The sequence below is a fragment of the Rhipicephalus microplus genome, unplaced genomic scaffold (genome assembly GCF_043290135.1).
Source record: "Rhipicephalus microplus isolate Deutch F79 unplaced genomic scaffold, USDA_Rmic scaffold_13, whole genome shotgun sequence".
NCBI classification, from domain to species: Eukaryota; Metazoa; Arthropoda; class Arachnida; order Ixodida; family Ixodidae; genus Rhipicephalus; species Rhipicephalus microplus.
In genome coordinates this window covers 5,464,836-5,479,002 of record NW_027464586.1, presented here as the reverse complement: position 1 = coordinate 5,479,002, position 14,167 = coordinate 5,464,836, and the positions used below count along the sequence as shown (strand labels likewise).

Below are 14,167 nucleotides of genomic sequence, written 5' to 3'. Positions count from 1 at the left end.
TATCAGCCCAAAAAAAGCGCCGCACCACCAACGGGTGAGCTCGTACCTTTAACCTTTCGGTTAACAGCCGATCGCGATAGCAAATTGCGCCACGGAGACAGTCGTGCTCCGCTCTCACCACCATCAGAACATATCTTCTAAGCTATCAGCCCAAAAAAAAGCAACACACCACTCCCGGGAGGGCTCGAACCTCCAACCTGTCGGTTAACAGCCGACCGCGCTAGCCAATTGCGCCACGGAGACAGTCGTGCTCCACTCTCACCACCATCAGAACATTTCTTCAAAGCTATCAGCCCAAAGAAAAAAAAGCGCCGCACCACCACCGGGTGGGCTCGTACCTCCAACCTCTCGGTAACAGCCAATCGCGCTAGCCAATTGCGCCACGGAGACAGTCCTGCTCCACTCTCACCACCATGAGAACATATCTTCACAGCTATCAGCCCAAAGAAAAAAAAGCAACACACCACTCCCGGGAGGGCTCGAACCTCCAACCTTCCTTTTAACAGCCTTTCGCATAGCCAATTGCGCCACGGAGACAGTCGTGCTCCACTCTCACCACCGTCAGAACATTTCTTCAGAGCTATCAGCCCAAAGAAAAAAAAGTGCCGCACCACCACCATGTGGGCTCGTACCTCCAACCTTTCGGTTAACAGCCGATCGCGATAGCAAATTGCGCCACGGAGACAGTCGTTCTCCACTCTCACCACCATCAGAACATATCTTCTAAGCTATCAGCCCAAAAAAAGCAACACACCACTCCCGGGAGGGCTGGAACCTCATGCCTCTCGGTTAACAGCCGATCGCGCTAGCCAATTGCGCCACGGAGACAGTCGTGCTCCACTCTCACCAGCATCAGGACATATCTTCAAAGCTATCAGGCCAAAGAAAAAAAAGCGCCGCACCTCCACCGGGTGGGCTCGTACCTCCAACCTTTCGGTTAACAGCCGATCGCGCTAGCCAATTGCGTCACGGAGACAGTCCTGCTTCACACTCACCACCATCAAAACATATTTTCAAAGCTATCAGCCCAAAATAAAAAAAGCAACACACCACTCCCGGGAGGGCTCGAACCTCTAACCTGTCGGTTAACAGCCGACCGCGCTAGCTTATTGCGCCACGGAGACAGTCGTGCTCCACTCTCACCACCATCAGAACATTTCTTCAAAGCTATCAGCCCAAAGAAAAAAAAGCGCCGCACCACCACCGGGTGGGCTCGTACCTCCAACCTCTCGGTTAACACCAATCGCGCTGGCCTATTGCGCCACGGAGACAGTCCTGCTCCACTCTCACCACCGTCAGAACATTTCTTCAGAGCTATCAGCCAAAAGGAAAAAAATCGCCGCACCACCACCGGGTGGGCTCCAACCTCCAACCTCTCGGTTAACAGCCGATCGCGCTAGCCAATTGCGCCAAGGAGACAGTCGTGCTCCACTCTCACCACCATCAGAACATATCTTCAAAGCTATCAGCCCAAAGAAAAAAAAAGCGCCGCACCTCCACCGGGTAGGCTCGTACCTCCAACCTTTCGGTTAACAGCCGATCGCGCTAGCCAATTGCGCCACGGAGACAGTCCTGCTCCACACTCACCACCATCAGAACATATTTTCAAAGCTCTAAGCCCAAAATAAAAAAAAGCAACACACCACTCCCGGGAGGGCTCGAACCTCCAATCTTTCGGTTAACAGCCGATCGCGCTAGCCAATTGCGCCACGGAGACAGTCGTGCTCCACTCACACCACTGTCAGAACATTTCTCCAGAGCTATCAGCCCAAAAAAAGCGCTGCACCACCACCGGGTGGGCTCGTACCTCTAACCTTTCGGTTAACAGCCGATCGCGCTAGCCAATTGCGCCACGGAGACAGTCGTGCTCCACTCTCACCACCATCAGAACATATCTTCAAAGCTATCAGCCCAAAGAATAAAAAGCAACACACCACTCCCGGGAGGGCTCGAACCTCCAACCTTCCGGTTAACAGCCTTTTGCATAGCCAATTGCGCCACGGAGACAGTCGTGCTCCACTCTCACCACCGTCAGAACATTTCTTCAGAGCTATCAGCCCAAAGAAAAAAAAAGTGCCGCACCACCACCGTGTGGGCTCGTACCTTTAACCTTTCGGTTAACAGCCGATCGCGATAGCAATTTGCGCCACGGAGACAGTCGTGCTCCGCTCTCACCACCATCAGAACATATCTTCTAAGCTATCAGCCCAAAAAAAAGCAACACACCACTCCCGGGAGGGCTGGAACCTCCAACCTTTCAGTTAACAGCCGATCGCATAGCCAATTGCGCCATGGAGACAGTCTTGCTCCACTCTCACCACCGTCAGAACATTTTTTTCAGAGCTATCATCCCAAAGGGAAAAAATCGCCGCATCACCAATGGGTGGGCTCGTACCTCCAACCTTTCGGTTAACAGCCGATCGCGCTGGCCTATTGCGCCACGGAGACAGTCCTGCTCCACTCTCACCACCGTCAGAACATTTCTTCAGAGCTATCAGCCAAAAGGAAAAATTCGCCGCACCACCACCGGGTGGGCTCCAACCTCCAACCTCTCGGTTAACAGCCGATCGCGCTAGCCAATTGCGCCAAGGAGACAGTCGTGCTCCACTCTCACCACCATCGGAACATATCTTCAAAGCTATCAGCCCAAAGAAAAAAAAGCGCCGCACCACCACCGGGTGGGCTCGTACCTCCAACCTCTCGGTTAACACCAATCGCGCTGGCCTATTGCGCCACGGAGACAGTCCTGCTCCACTCTCACCACCGTCAGAACATTTCTTCAGAGCTATCAGCCAAAAGGAAAAAAATCGCCGCACCACCACCGGGTGGGCTCCAACCTCCAACCTCTCGGTTAACAGCCGATCGCGCTAGCCAATTGCGCCAAGGAGACAGTCGTGCTCCACTCTCACCACCATCGGCACATATATTCAAAGCTATCAGCCCAAATAAAAAAAGCAACACACCACTCCCGGGAGGGCTCGAACCTCCAACCTTTCGGTTAACAGCCGATCGTGCTAGCCAATTGCGCCACGGAGACAGTCGTGCTCCACTCACACCACTGTCAGAACATTTCTCCAGAGCTATCAGCCCAAAAAAAGCGCTGCACCACCGCCGGGTGGGCTCGTACCTCTAACCTTTCGGTTAACAGCCGATCGCGCTAGCCAATTGCGCCACGGAGACAGTCGTGCTCCACTCTCACCACCATCAGAACATATCTTCAAAGCTATCAGCCCAAAGAATAAAAAGCGACACACCACCACCGGGTGGACTCGTACCTCCAACCTTTCGGTTAACAGCCAATCGCGCTAGCCAATTGCGCCACGGAGACAGTGCTGCTCCACTCTCACCACCATCAGAACATATCTTCAAAGCTATCTGCCCAAAGAAAAAAAAGCAACACACCATTCCCGGGAGGGCTCGAACCTCCAACCTTCCGGTTAACAGCCTTTTGCATAGCCAATTGCGCCACGGAGACAGTCGTGCTCCACTCTCACCACCGTCCGAACATTTCTTCAGAGCTATCAGCCCAAAGAAAAAAAAGTGCCGCACCACCACCGTGTGGGCTCGTACCTTTAACCTTTCGGTTAACAGCCGATCGCGATAGCAAATTGCGCCACGGAGACAGTCGTGCTCCGCTCTCACCACCATCAGAACATATCTTCTAAGCTATCAGCCCAAAAAAAAGCAACACACCACTCCCGGGAGGGCTGGAACCTCCAACCTTTCAGTTAACAGCCAATCGCATAGCCAATTGCGCCATGGAGACAGTCTTGCTCCACTCTCACCACCGTCAGAACATTTTTTCAGAGCTATCATCCCAAAGGGAAAAAATCACCGCATCACCATTGGGTGGGCTTGAACCTCTAACATCTCGGTTACCAGCCGATCGCGCTAGCCAATTGCGCCACGAAGACAGTTGTGCTCCACTCTCACCCCCATCAGGACATATCTTCAAAGCTATCAGTCCAAAGAAAAAAAAGCGCCGCACCTCCACCGGGTAGGCTCGTACCTCCAACCTTTCGGTTAACAGCCGATCGCGCTAGCCAAATGCGTCACGGAGACAGTCCTGCTCCACACTCACCACCAACAAAACATATTTTCAAAGCTATCAGCCAAAAATGAAAAAAGCAACACACCACTCCCGGTAGGGCTCAAACCTCCAACCTTTCGGTTAACAGCCGACCGCGCTAGCCAATTGCGCCACGGAGACAGTCGTGCTCCACTCTCACCACCATCAGAACATTTCTTCAAAGCTATCAGCCCAAAAAAAAGCGCCGCACCACCAACGGGTGAGCTCGTACCTTTAACCTTTCGGTTAACAGCCGATCGCGATAGCAAATTGCGCCACGGAGACAGCCGTGCTCCGCTCTCACCACCATCAGAACATATCTTCTAAGCTATCAGCCCAAAAAAAAGCAACACACCACTCCCGGGAGGGCTCGAACCTCCAACCTGTCGGTTAACAGCCGACCGCGCTAGCCAATTGCGCCACGGAGACAGTCGTGCTCCACTCTCACCACCATCAGAACATTTCTTCAAAGCTATCAGCCCAAAGAAAAAAAAGCGCCGCACCACCACCGGGTGGGCTCGTACCTCCAACCTCTCGGTAACAGCCAATCGCGCTAGCCAATTGCGCCACGGAGACAGTCCTGCTCCACTCTCACCACCATGAGAACATATCTTCACAGCTATCAGCCCAAAGAAAAAAAAGCAACACACCACTCCCGGGAGGGCTCGAACCTCCAACCTTCCTTTTAACAGCCTTTCGCATAGCCAATTGCGCCACGGAGACAGTCGTGCTCCACTCTCACCACCGTCAGAACATTTCTTCAGAGCTATCAGCCCAAAGAAAAAAAAGTGCCGCACCACCACCATGTGGGCTCGTACCTCCAACCTTTCGGTTAACAGCCGATCGCGGTAGCAAATTGCGCCACGGAGACAGTCGTTCTCCACTCTCACCACCATCAGAACATATCTTCTAAGCTATCAGCCCAAAAAAAGCAACACACCACTCCCGGCCGGGCTGGAACCTCATGCCTCTCGGTTAACAGCCGATCGCGCTAGCCAATTGCGCCACGGAGACAGTCGTGCTCCACTCTCACCACCATCAGGACATATCTTCAAAGCTATCAGGCCAAAGAAAAAAAAGCGCCGCACCTCCACCGGGTGGGCTCGTACCTCCAACCTTTCGGTTAACAGCCGATCGCGCTAGCCAATTGCGTCACGGAGACAGTCCTGCTTCACACTCACCACCATCAAAACATATTTTCAAAGCTATCAGCCCAAAATAAAAAAAGCAACACACCACTCCCGGGAGGGCTCGAACCTCTAACCTGTCGGTTAACAGCCGACCGCGCTAGCTTATTGCGCCACGGAGACAGTCGTGCTCCACTCTCACCACCATCAGAACATTTCTTCAAAGCTATCAGCCCAAAGAAAAAAAAGCGCCGCACCACCACCGGGTGGGCTCGTACCTCCAACCTCTCGGTTAACACCAATCGCGCTGGCCTATTGCGCCACGGAGACAGTCCTGCTCCACTCTCACCACCGTCAGAACATTTCTTCAGAGCTATCAGCCAAAAGGAAAAAAATCGCCGCACCACCACCGGGTGGGCTCCAACCTCCAACCTCTCGGTTAACAGCCGATCGCGCTAGCCAATTGCGCCAAGGAGACAGTCGTGCTCCACTCTCACCACCATCAGAACATATCTTCAAAGCTATCAGCCCAAAGAAAAAAAAGCGCCGCACCTCCACCGGGTAGGCTCGTACCTCCAACCTTTCGGTTAACAGCCGATCGCGCTAGCCAATTGCGCCACGGAGACAGTCCTGCTCCACACTCACCACCATCTGAACATATTTTCAAAGCTCTAAGCCCAAAATAAAAAAAAGCAACACACCACTCCCGGGAGGGCTCGAACCTCCAATCTTTCGGTTAACAGCCGATCGCGCTAGCCAATTGCGCCACGGAGACAGTCGTGCTCCACTCACACCACTGTCAGAACATTTCTCCAGAGCTATCAGCCCAAAAAAAAGCGCTGCACCACCACCGGGTGGGCTCGTACCTCTAACCTTTCGGTTAACAGCCGATCGCGCTAGCCAATTGCGCCACGGAGACAGTCGTGCTCCACTCTCACCACCATCAGAACATATCTTCAAAGCTATCAGCCCAAAGAATAAAAAGCAACACACCACCACCGGGTGGACTCGTACCTCCAACCTTTCGGTTAACAGCCAATCGCGCTAGCCAATTGCGCCACGGAGACAGTGCTGCTCCACTCTCACCACCATCAGAACATATCTTCAAAGCTATCTGCCCAAAGAGAAAAAAGCAACACACCACTCCCGGGAGGGCTCGAACCTCCAACCTTCCGGTTAACAGCCTTTTGCATAGCCAATTGCGCCACGGAGACAGTCGTGCTCCACTCTCACCACCGTCAGAACATTTCTTCAGAGCTATCAGCCCAAAGAAAAAAAAAGTGCCGCACCACCACCGTGTGGGCTCGTACCTTTAACCTATCGGTTAACAGCCGATCGCGATAGCAAATTGCGCCACGGAGACAGTCGTGCTCCGCTCTCACCACCATCAGAACATATCTTCTAAGCTATCATCCCAAAAAAAAGCAACACACCACTCCCGGGAGGGCTGGAACCTCCAACCTTTCAGTTAACAGCCGATCGCATAGCCAATTGCGCCATGGAGACAGTCTTGCTCCACTCTCACCACCGTCAGAACATTTTTTTCAGAGCTATCATCCCAAAGGGAAAAAATCGCCGCATCACCAATGGGTGGGCTCGTACCTCCAACCTTTCGGTTAACAGCCGATCGCGCTAGCCAAATGCGTCACGGAGACAGTCCTGCTCCACACTCACAACCAACAAAACATATTTTTAAAGCTATCAGCCCAAAATAAAAAAAGCAACACACCACTCCCGGGAGGGCTCAAACCTCCAACCTTTCGGTTAACAGCCGACCGCGCTAGCCAATTGCGCCACGGAGACAGTCGTGCTCCACTCTCACCACCATCAGAACATTTATTCAAAGCTATCAGCCCAAAAAAAAGCGCCGCACCACCAACGGGTGAGCTCGTACCTTTAACCTTTCGGTTAACAGCCGATCGCGATAGCAAATTGCGCCACGGAGACAGTCGTGCTCCGCTCTCACCACCATCAGAACATACCTTCTAAGCTATCAGCCCAAAAAAAAGCAACACACCACTCCCGGGAGGGCTGGAACCTCCAACCTTTCAGTTAACAGCCGATCGCATAGCCAATTGCGCCATGGAGACAGTCTTGCTCCACTCTCACCACCGCCAGAACATTTTTTCAGAGCTATCATCCCAAAGGGAAAAAATCGCCGCATCACCATCGGGTGGGCTCGAACCTCCAACCTCTCGGTTAACAGCCGATCGCGCTAGCCAATTGCGCCACGAAGACAGTCGTGCTCCACTCTCACCCCCATCAGGACATATCTTCAAAGCTATCAGTCCAAAGAAAAAAAAGCGCCGCACCTCCACCGGGTGGGCTCGTACCTCCAACCTTTCGGTTAACAGCCGATCGCGCTAGCCAAATGCGTCACGGAGACAGTCCTGCTCCACACTCACCACCAACAAAACATATTTTCAAAGCTATCAGCCCAAAATAAAAAAAGCAACACACCACTCCCGGGAGCGCTCAAACCTCCAACCTCTCGGTTAACAGCCGATCGCGCTAGCCAATTGCGCCACGGAGACAGTCGTGCTCCACTCTCACCACCATCAGAACATTTCTTCAAAGCTATCAGCCCAAAGAAAAAAAAGCGCCGCACCACCAGCGGGTGGGCTCGTACCTCCAACCTTTCGGTTAACAGCAGATCGCGCTAGCCAATTGCGCCACGGAGACAGTCCTACTCCACTCTCACCACCATGAGAACATATCTTCAAATCTATAAGCCCAAAGAAAAAAAAGCAACACACCACTCCCGGGAGGGCTCCAACCTCCAACCTTTCAGTTAACAGCCGATCGCGCTAGCCAATTGCACCACGGAGACAGTCGTGCTCCACTCTCACCACCATCAGGACATATCTTCAAAGCTATCAGTCCAAAGAAAAAAAGCGCCGTACCTCCACCGGGTGGGCTCATACCTCCTACCTTTCGGTTAACAGCCGATCGCGCTAGCCAATTGCGTCACGGAGACTGTCCTGCTCCACACTCACCACCATCAAAACATATTTTCAAAGCTGTCAGCCCAAAATACAAAAAGCAACACGCCACTCCCGGGAGGGCTCGAACCTCCAACCTGTCGGTTAACAGCCGACCGCGCTAGCCAATTGCGCCACGGAGACAGTCGCGCTCCACTCTCACCACCATCAGAACATTTCTTCAAAGCTATCAGCCCAAAGAAAAAAAAGCGCCGCACCACCACCGGGTGGGCTCGTACCTCCAACCTCTCGGTAACAGCCAATCGCGCTAGCCAATTGCGCCACGGAGACAGTCCTGCTCCACTCTCACCACCATGAGAACATATCTTCAAAGCTATCAGCCCAAAGAAAAAAAAGCAACACACCACTCCCGGGAGGGCTCGAACCTCTAACCTGTCGGTTAACAGCCGACCGCGCTAGCCAATTGCGCCACGGAGACAGTCGTGCTCCACTCGCACCACCATCAGAACATTTCTTCAAAGCTATCAGCCCAAAGAAAAAAAAGCGCCGCACCACCACCGGGTGGGCTCGAACCTCCAACCTTTCGGTTAACAGCCGATCGTGCTAGCCAATTGCGCCACGGAGACAGTCGTGCTCCACTCACACCACTGTCAGAACATTTCTCCAGAGCTATCAGCCAAAAGGAAAAAAATCGCCGCACCACCACCGGGTGGGCTCCAACCTCCAACCTCTCGGTTAACAGCCGATCGCACTAGCCAATTGCGCCAAGGAGACAGTCGTGCTCCACTCTCACCACCATCGGAACATATCTTCAGAGCTATCAGCCAAAAGGAAAAATTCGCCGCACCACCACCGGGTGGGCTCCAACCTCCAACCTCTCGGTTACCAGCCGATCGCGCTAGCCAATTGCGCCAAGGAGACAGTCGTGCTCCACTCTCACCACCATCGGAACATATCTTCAAAGCTATCAGCCCAAAGAAAAAAAAAGCGCCGCACCACCACCGGGTGGGCTCGTACCTCCAACCTCTCGGTTAACACCAATCGCGCTGGCCTATTGCGCCACGGAGACAGTCGTGCTCCACTCGCACCACCATCAGAACATTTCTTCAAAGCTATCAGCCCAAAGAAAAAAAAATTGCCCGCAGCTTCCCTCGGGGGAACACCGAGGAGGATGCGGACCATATAATTGGTTAACGGGGTGTTAAAGTGCGACTTACTTGGGTCGATGGCTAAATTGGTTAACGTGGTTGTGAAATGGGGTGTTAAATTGCGACTTACTTGGGTCGATGGCTAAATTGGTTAACGTGGTTGTAGGAGGGGGTGTTAAATGAGTGAACACGTACACACGTATGCGAAAGGGCGGCGCTGGTCGAAGGGACGTCGATCATTGTGTTTGTGGATTCGTTGGAATTCATTTCACCGCGACCTTGGACGTCGACGCGCCGTACAAACCAACCGACGAGCGGCAACTGAGCGAGTGAGCGCCAACCTTGAGTATATATACAGCACGACGGCGCATGCACTGTCAGCTGTTGAATGTTCTCGAAGCGCGACGCCACATGCGCGTCCACTGGAGAATCAGGAGAATTGTAGATGTCGAACGCGGTGTGTAGAGGAGGAAGGGTGCACAGATGGTGGAGGAGTGAAGCGCGCGCGGTGTGTAGAGGAGGAAGGGATGCACAGATGGTGGAAGAGTGGGCGACGGCGCGACGGCGCATGCGCGCGCGTCAGCTGTCGAATGTTCGAGAAGCGGTGCGGACGGCGCGGACGGCGCGGACGGCGCACTACAAGGCGCGAGTATAAGATGCTCCGCATCTAAAAGCGCTGCACCACCACCGGGTGGGCTCGTACCTCCAACCTCTCGGTAACAACCAATCGCGCTAGCCAATTGCGCCACGGAGACAGTCCTGCTCCACTCTCACCACCATGAGAACATATCTTCAAAGCTATCAGCCCAAAGAAAAAAAAGCAACACACCACTCCCGGGAGGGCTCGAACCTCCAACCTTCCTTTTAACAGCCTTTCGCATAGCCAATTGCACCACGGAGACAGTCGTGCTCCACTCTCACCACCGTCAGAACATTTCTTCAGAGCTATCAGCCCAAAGAAAAAAAAGTGCCGCACCACCACCATGTGGGCTCGTACCTCCAACCTTTCGGTTAACAGCCGATCGCGATAGCCAATTGCGTCACGGAGACAGTCCTGCTTCACACTCACCACCATCAAAACATATTTTCAAAGCTATCAGCCCAAAATAAAAAAAGCAACACACCACTCCCGGGAGGGCTCGAACCTCTAACCTGTCGGTTAACAGCCGACCGCGCTAGCCAATTGCGCCACGGAGACAGTCGTGCTTCACTCGCACCACCATCAGAACATTTCTTCAAAGCTATCAGCCCAAAGAAAAAAAAGCGCCGCACCACCACCGGGTGGGCTCGTACCTCCAACCTCTCGGTTAACACCAATCGCGCTGGCCTATTGCGCCACGGAGACAGTCCTGCTCCACTCTCACCACCGTCAGAACATTTCTTCAGAGCTATCAGCCAAAAGGAAAAATTCGCCGCACCACCACCGGGTGGGCTCCAACCTCCAACCTCTCGGTTACCAGCCGATCGCGCTAGCCAATTGCGCCAAGGAGACAGTCGTGCTCCACTCTCACCACCATCGGAACATATCTTCAAAGCTATCAGCCCAAAGAAAAAAAAGCGCCGCACCACCACCGGGTGGGCTCGTACCTCCAACCTCTCGGTTAACACCAATCGCGCTGGCCTATTGCGCCACGGAGACAGTCCTGCTCCACTCTCACCACCGTCAGAACATTTCTTCAGAGCTATCAGCCAAAAGGAAAAAAATCGCCGCACCACCACCGGGTGGGCTCCAACCTCCAACCTCTCGGTTAACAGCCGATCGCACTAGCCAATTGCGCCAAGGAGACAGTCGTGCTCCACTCTCACCACCATCGGAACATATCTTCAAAGCTATCAGCCCAAATAAAAAAGCAACACACCACTCCCGGGAGGGCTCGAACCTCCAACCTTTCGGTTAACAGCCGATCGTGCTAGCCAATTGCGCCACGGAGACAGTCGTGCTCCACTCACACCACTGTCAGAACATTTCTCCAGAGCTATCAGCCCAAAAAAAAGCGCTGCACCACCACCGGGTGGGCACGTACCTCTAACCTTTCGGCTAACAGCCGATCGCGCTAGCCAATTGCGCCACGGAGACAGTCGTGCTCCACTCTCACCACCATCAGAACATATCTTCAAAGCTATCAGCCCAAAGAATAAAAAGCGACACACCACCACCGGGTGGACTCGTACCTCCAACCTTTCGGTTAACAGCCAATCGCGCTAGCCAATTGCGCCACGGAGACAGTGCTGCTCCACTCTCACCACCATCAGAACATATCTTCAAAGCTATCTGCCCAAAGAAAAAAAAGCAACACACCATTCCCGGGAGGGCTCGAACCTCCAACCTTCCGGTTAACAGCCTTTTGCATAGCCAATTGCGCCACGGAAACAGTCGTGCTCCACTCTCACCACCGTCAGAACATTTCTTCAGAGCTATCAGCCCAAAGAAAAAAAAGTGCCGCACCACCTCCGTGTGGGCTCGTACCTTTAACCTTTCGGTTAACAGCCGATCGCGATAGCAAATTGCGCCACGGAGACAGTCGTGCTCCGCTCTCACCACCATCAGAACATATCTTCTAAGCTATCAGCCCAAAAAAAAGCAACACACCACTCCCGGGAGGGCTGGAACCTCCAACCTTTCAGTTAACAGCCGATCGCATAGCCAATTGCGCCATGGAGACAGTCTTGCTCCACTCTCACCACCGTCAGAACATTTTTTCAGAGCTATCATCCCAAAGGGAAAAAATCACCGCATCACCATTGGGTGGGCTTGAACCTCTAACCTGTCGGTTAACAGCCGATCGCGCTAGCCAATTGCGCCACGAAGACAGTCGTGCTCCACTCTCACCCCCATCAGGACATATCTTCAAAGCTATCAGTCCAAAGAAAAAAAAGCGCCGCACCTCCACCGGGTAGGCTCGTACCTCCAACCTTTCGGTTAACAGCCGATCGCGCTAGCCAAATGCGTCACGGAGACAGTCCTGCTCCACACTCACCACCAACAAAACATATTTTCAAAGCTATCAGCCAAAAATGAAAAAAGCAACACACCACTCCCGGGAGGGCTCAAACCTCCAACCTTTCGGTTAACAGCCGACCGCGCTAGCCAATTGCGCCACGGAGACAGTCGTGCTCCACTCTCACCACCATCAGAACATTTCTTCAAAGCTATCAGCCCAAAAAAAAGCGCCGCACCACCAACGGGTGAGCTCGTACCTTTAACTTTTCGGTTAACAGCTGATCGCGATAGCAAATTGCGCCACGGAGACAGTCGTGCTCCGCTCTCACCACCATCAGAACATATCTTCTAAGCTATCAGCCCCAAAAAAAAGCAACACACCACTCCCGGGAGGGCTCGAACCTCCAACCTGTCGGTTAACAGCCGACCGCGCTAGCCAATTGCGCCACGGAGACAGTCGTGCTCCACTCTCACCACCATCAGAACATTTCTTCAAAGCTATCAGCCCAAAGAAAAAAAAGCGCCGCACCACCACCGGGTGGGCTCGTACCTCCAACCTCTCGGTAACAGCCAATCGCGCTAGCTAATTGCGCCACGGAGACAGTCCTGCTCCACTCTCACCACCATGAGAACATATCTTCACAGCTATCAGCCCAAAGAAAAAAAAGCAACACACCACTCCCGGGAGGGCTCGAACCTCCAATCTTTCGGTTAACAGCCGATCGCGCTAGCCAATTGCGCCACGGAGACAGTCGTGCTCCACTCACACCACTGTCAGAACATTTCTCCAGAGCTATCAGCCCAAAAAAAGCGCTGCACCACCACCGGGTGGGCTCGTACCTCTAACCTTTCGGTTAACAGCCGATCGCGCTAGCCAATTGCGCCACGGAGACAGTCGTGCTCCACTCTCACCACCATCAGAACATATCTTCAAAGCTATCAGCCCAAAGAATAAAAAGCAACACACCACCACCGGGTGGACTCGTACCTCCAACCTTTCGGTTAACAGCCAATCGCGCTAGCCAATTGCGCCACGGAGACAGTGCTGCTCCACTCTCACCACCATCAGAACATATCTTCAAAGCTATCTGCCCAAAGAGAAAAAAGCAACACACCACTCCCGGGAGGGCTCGAAGCTCCAACCTTCCGGTTAACAGCCTTTTGCATAGCCAATTGCGCCACGGAGACAGTCGTGCTCCACTCTCACCACCGTCAGAACATTTCTTCAGAGCTATCAGCCCAAAGAAAAAAAAAGTGCCGCACCACCACCGTGTGGGCTCGTACCTTTAACCTTTCGGTTAACAGCCGATCGCGATAGCAAATTGCGCCACGGAGACAGTCGTGCTCCGCTCTCACCACCATCAGAACATATCTTCTAAGCTATCAGCCCAAAAAAAGCAACACACCACTCCCGGGAGGGCTGGAACCTCCAACCTTTCAGTTAACAGCCGATCGCATAGCCAATTGCGCCATGGAGACAGTCTTGCTCCACTCTCACCACCGTCAGAACATTTTTTTCAGAGCTATCATCCCAAAGGAAAAAAATCGCCGCATCACCAATGGGTGGGCTCGTACCTCCAACCTTTCGGTTAACAGCCGATCGCGCTAGTCAAATGCGTCACGGAGACAGTCCTGCTCCACACTCACCACCAACAAAACATATTTTTAAAGCTATCAGCCCAAAATAAAAAAAGCAACACACCACTCCCGGGAGGGCTCAAACCTCCAACCTTTCGGTTAACAGCCGACCGCGCTAGCCAATTGCGCCACGGAGACAGTCGTGCTCCACTCTCACCACCATCAGAACATTTCTTCAAAGCTATCAGCCCCAAAAAAAAAGCGCCGCACCACCAACGGGTGAGCTCGTACCTTTAACCTTTCGGTTAACAGCCGATCGCGATAGCAAATTGCGCCACGGAGACAGTCGTGCTCCGCTCTCA

The 14,167-nt window shown here is 53.1% G+C and overlaps 4 non-coding genes across 4 annotated transcripts; all 4 read right to left on the bottom strand.

Annotated features, from left to right (window-relative positions):
• Positions 1-169: 169 nt before the first annotated feature.
• On the bottom strand, positions 170-246 carry TRNAN-GUU (transfer RNA asparagine (anticodon GUU)). The gene has a single exon. It is a non-coding gene; the product is annotated as a tRNA-Asn (tRNA).
• Positions 247-4,424: 4,178 nt separating this feature from the next.
• On the bottom strand, positions 4,425-4,501 carry TRNAN-GUU (transfer RNA asparagine (anticodon GUU)). The gene has a single exon. It is a non-coding gene; the product is annotated as a tRNA-Asn (tRNA).
• A 3,746-nt stretch (positions 4,502-8,247) lies between these two features.
• TRNAN-GUU (transfer RNA asparagine (anticodon GUU)) lies at positions 8,248-8,324 on the bottom strand. The gene has a single exon. It is a non-coding gene; the product is annotated as a tRNA-Asn (tRNA).
• Positions 8,325-12,608: 4,284 nt separating this feature from the next.
• On the bottom strand, positions 12,609-12,685 carry TRNAN-GUU (transfer RNA asparagine (anticodon GUU)). The gene has a single exon. It is a non-coding gene; the product is annotated as a tRNA-Asn (tRNA).
• Between the last annotated feature and the right edge of the window lie 1,482 nt (positions 12,686-14,167).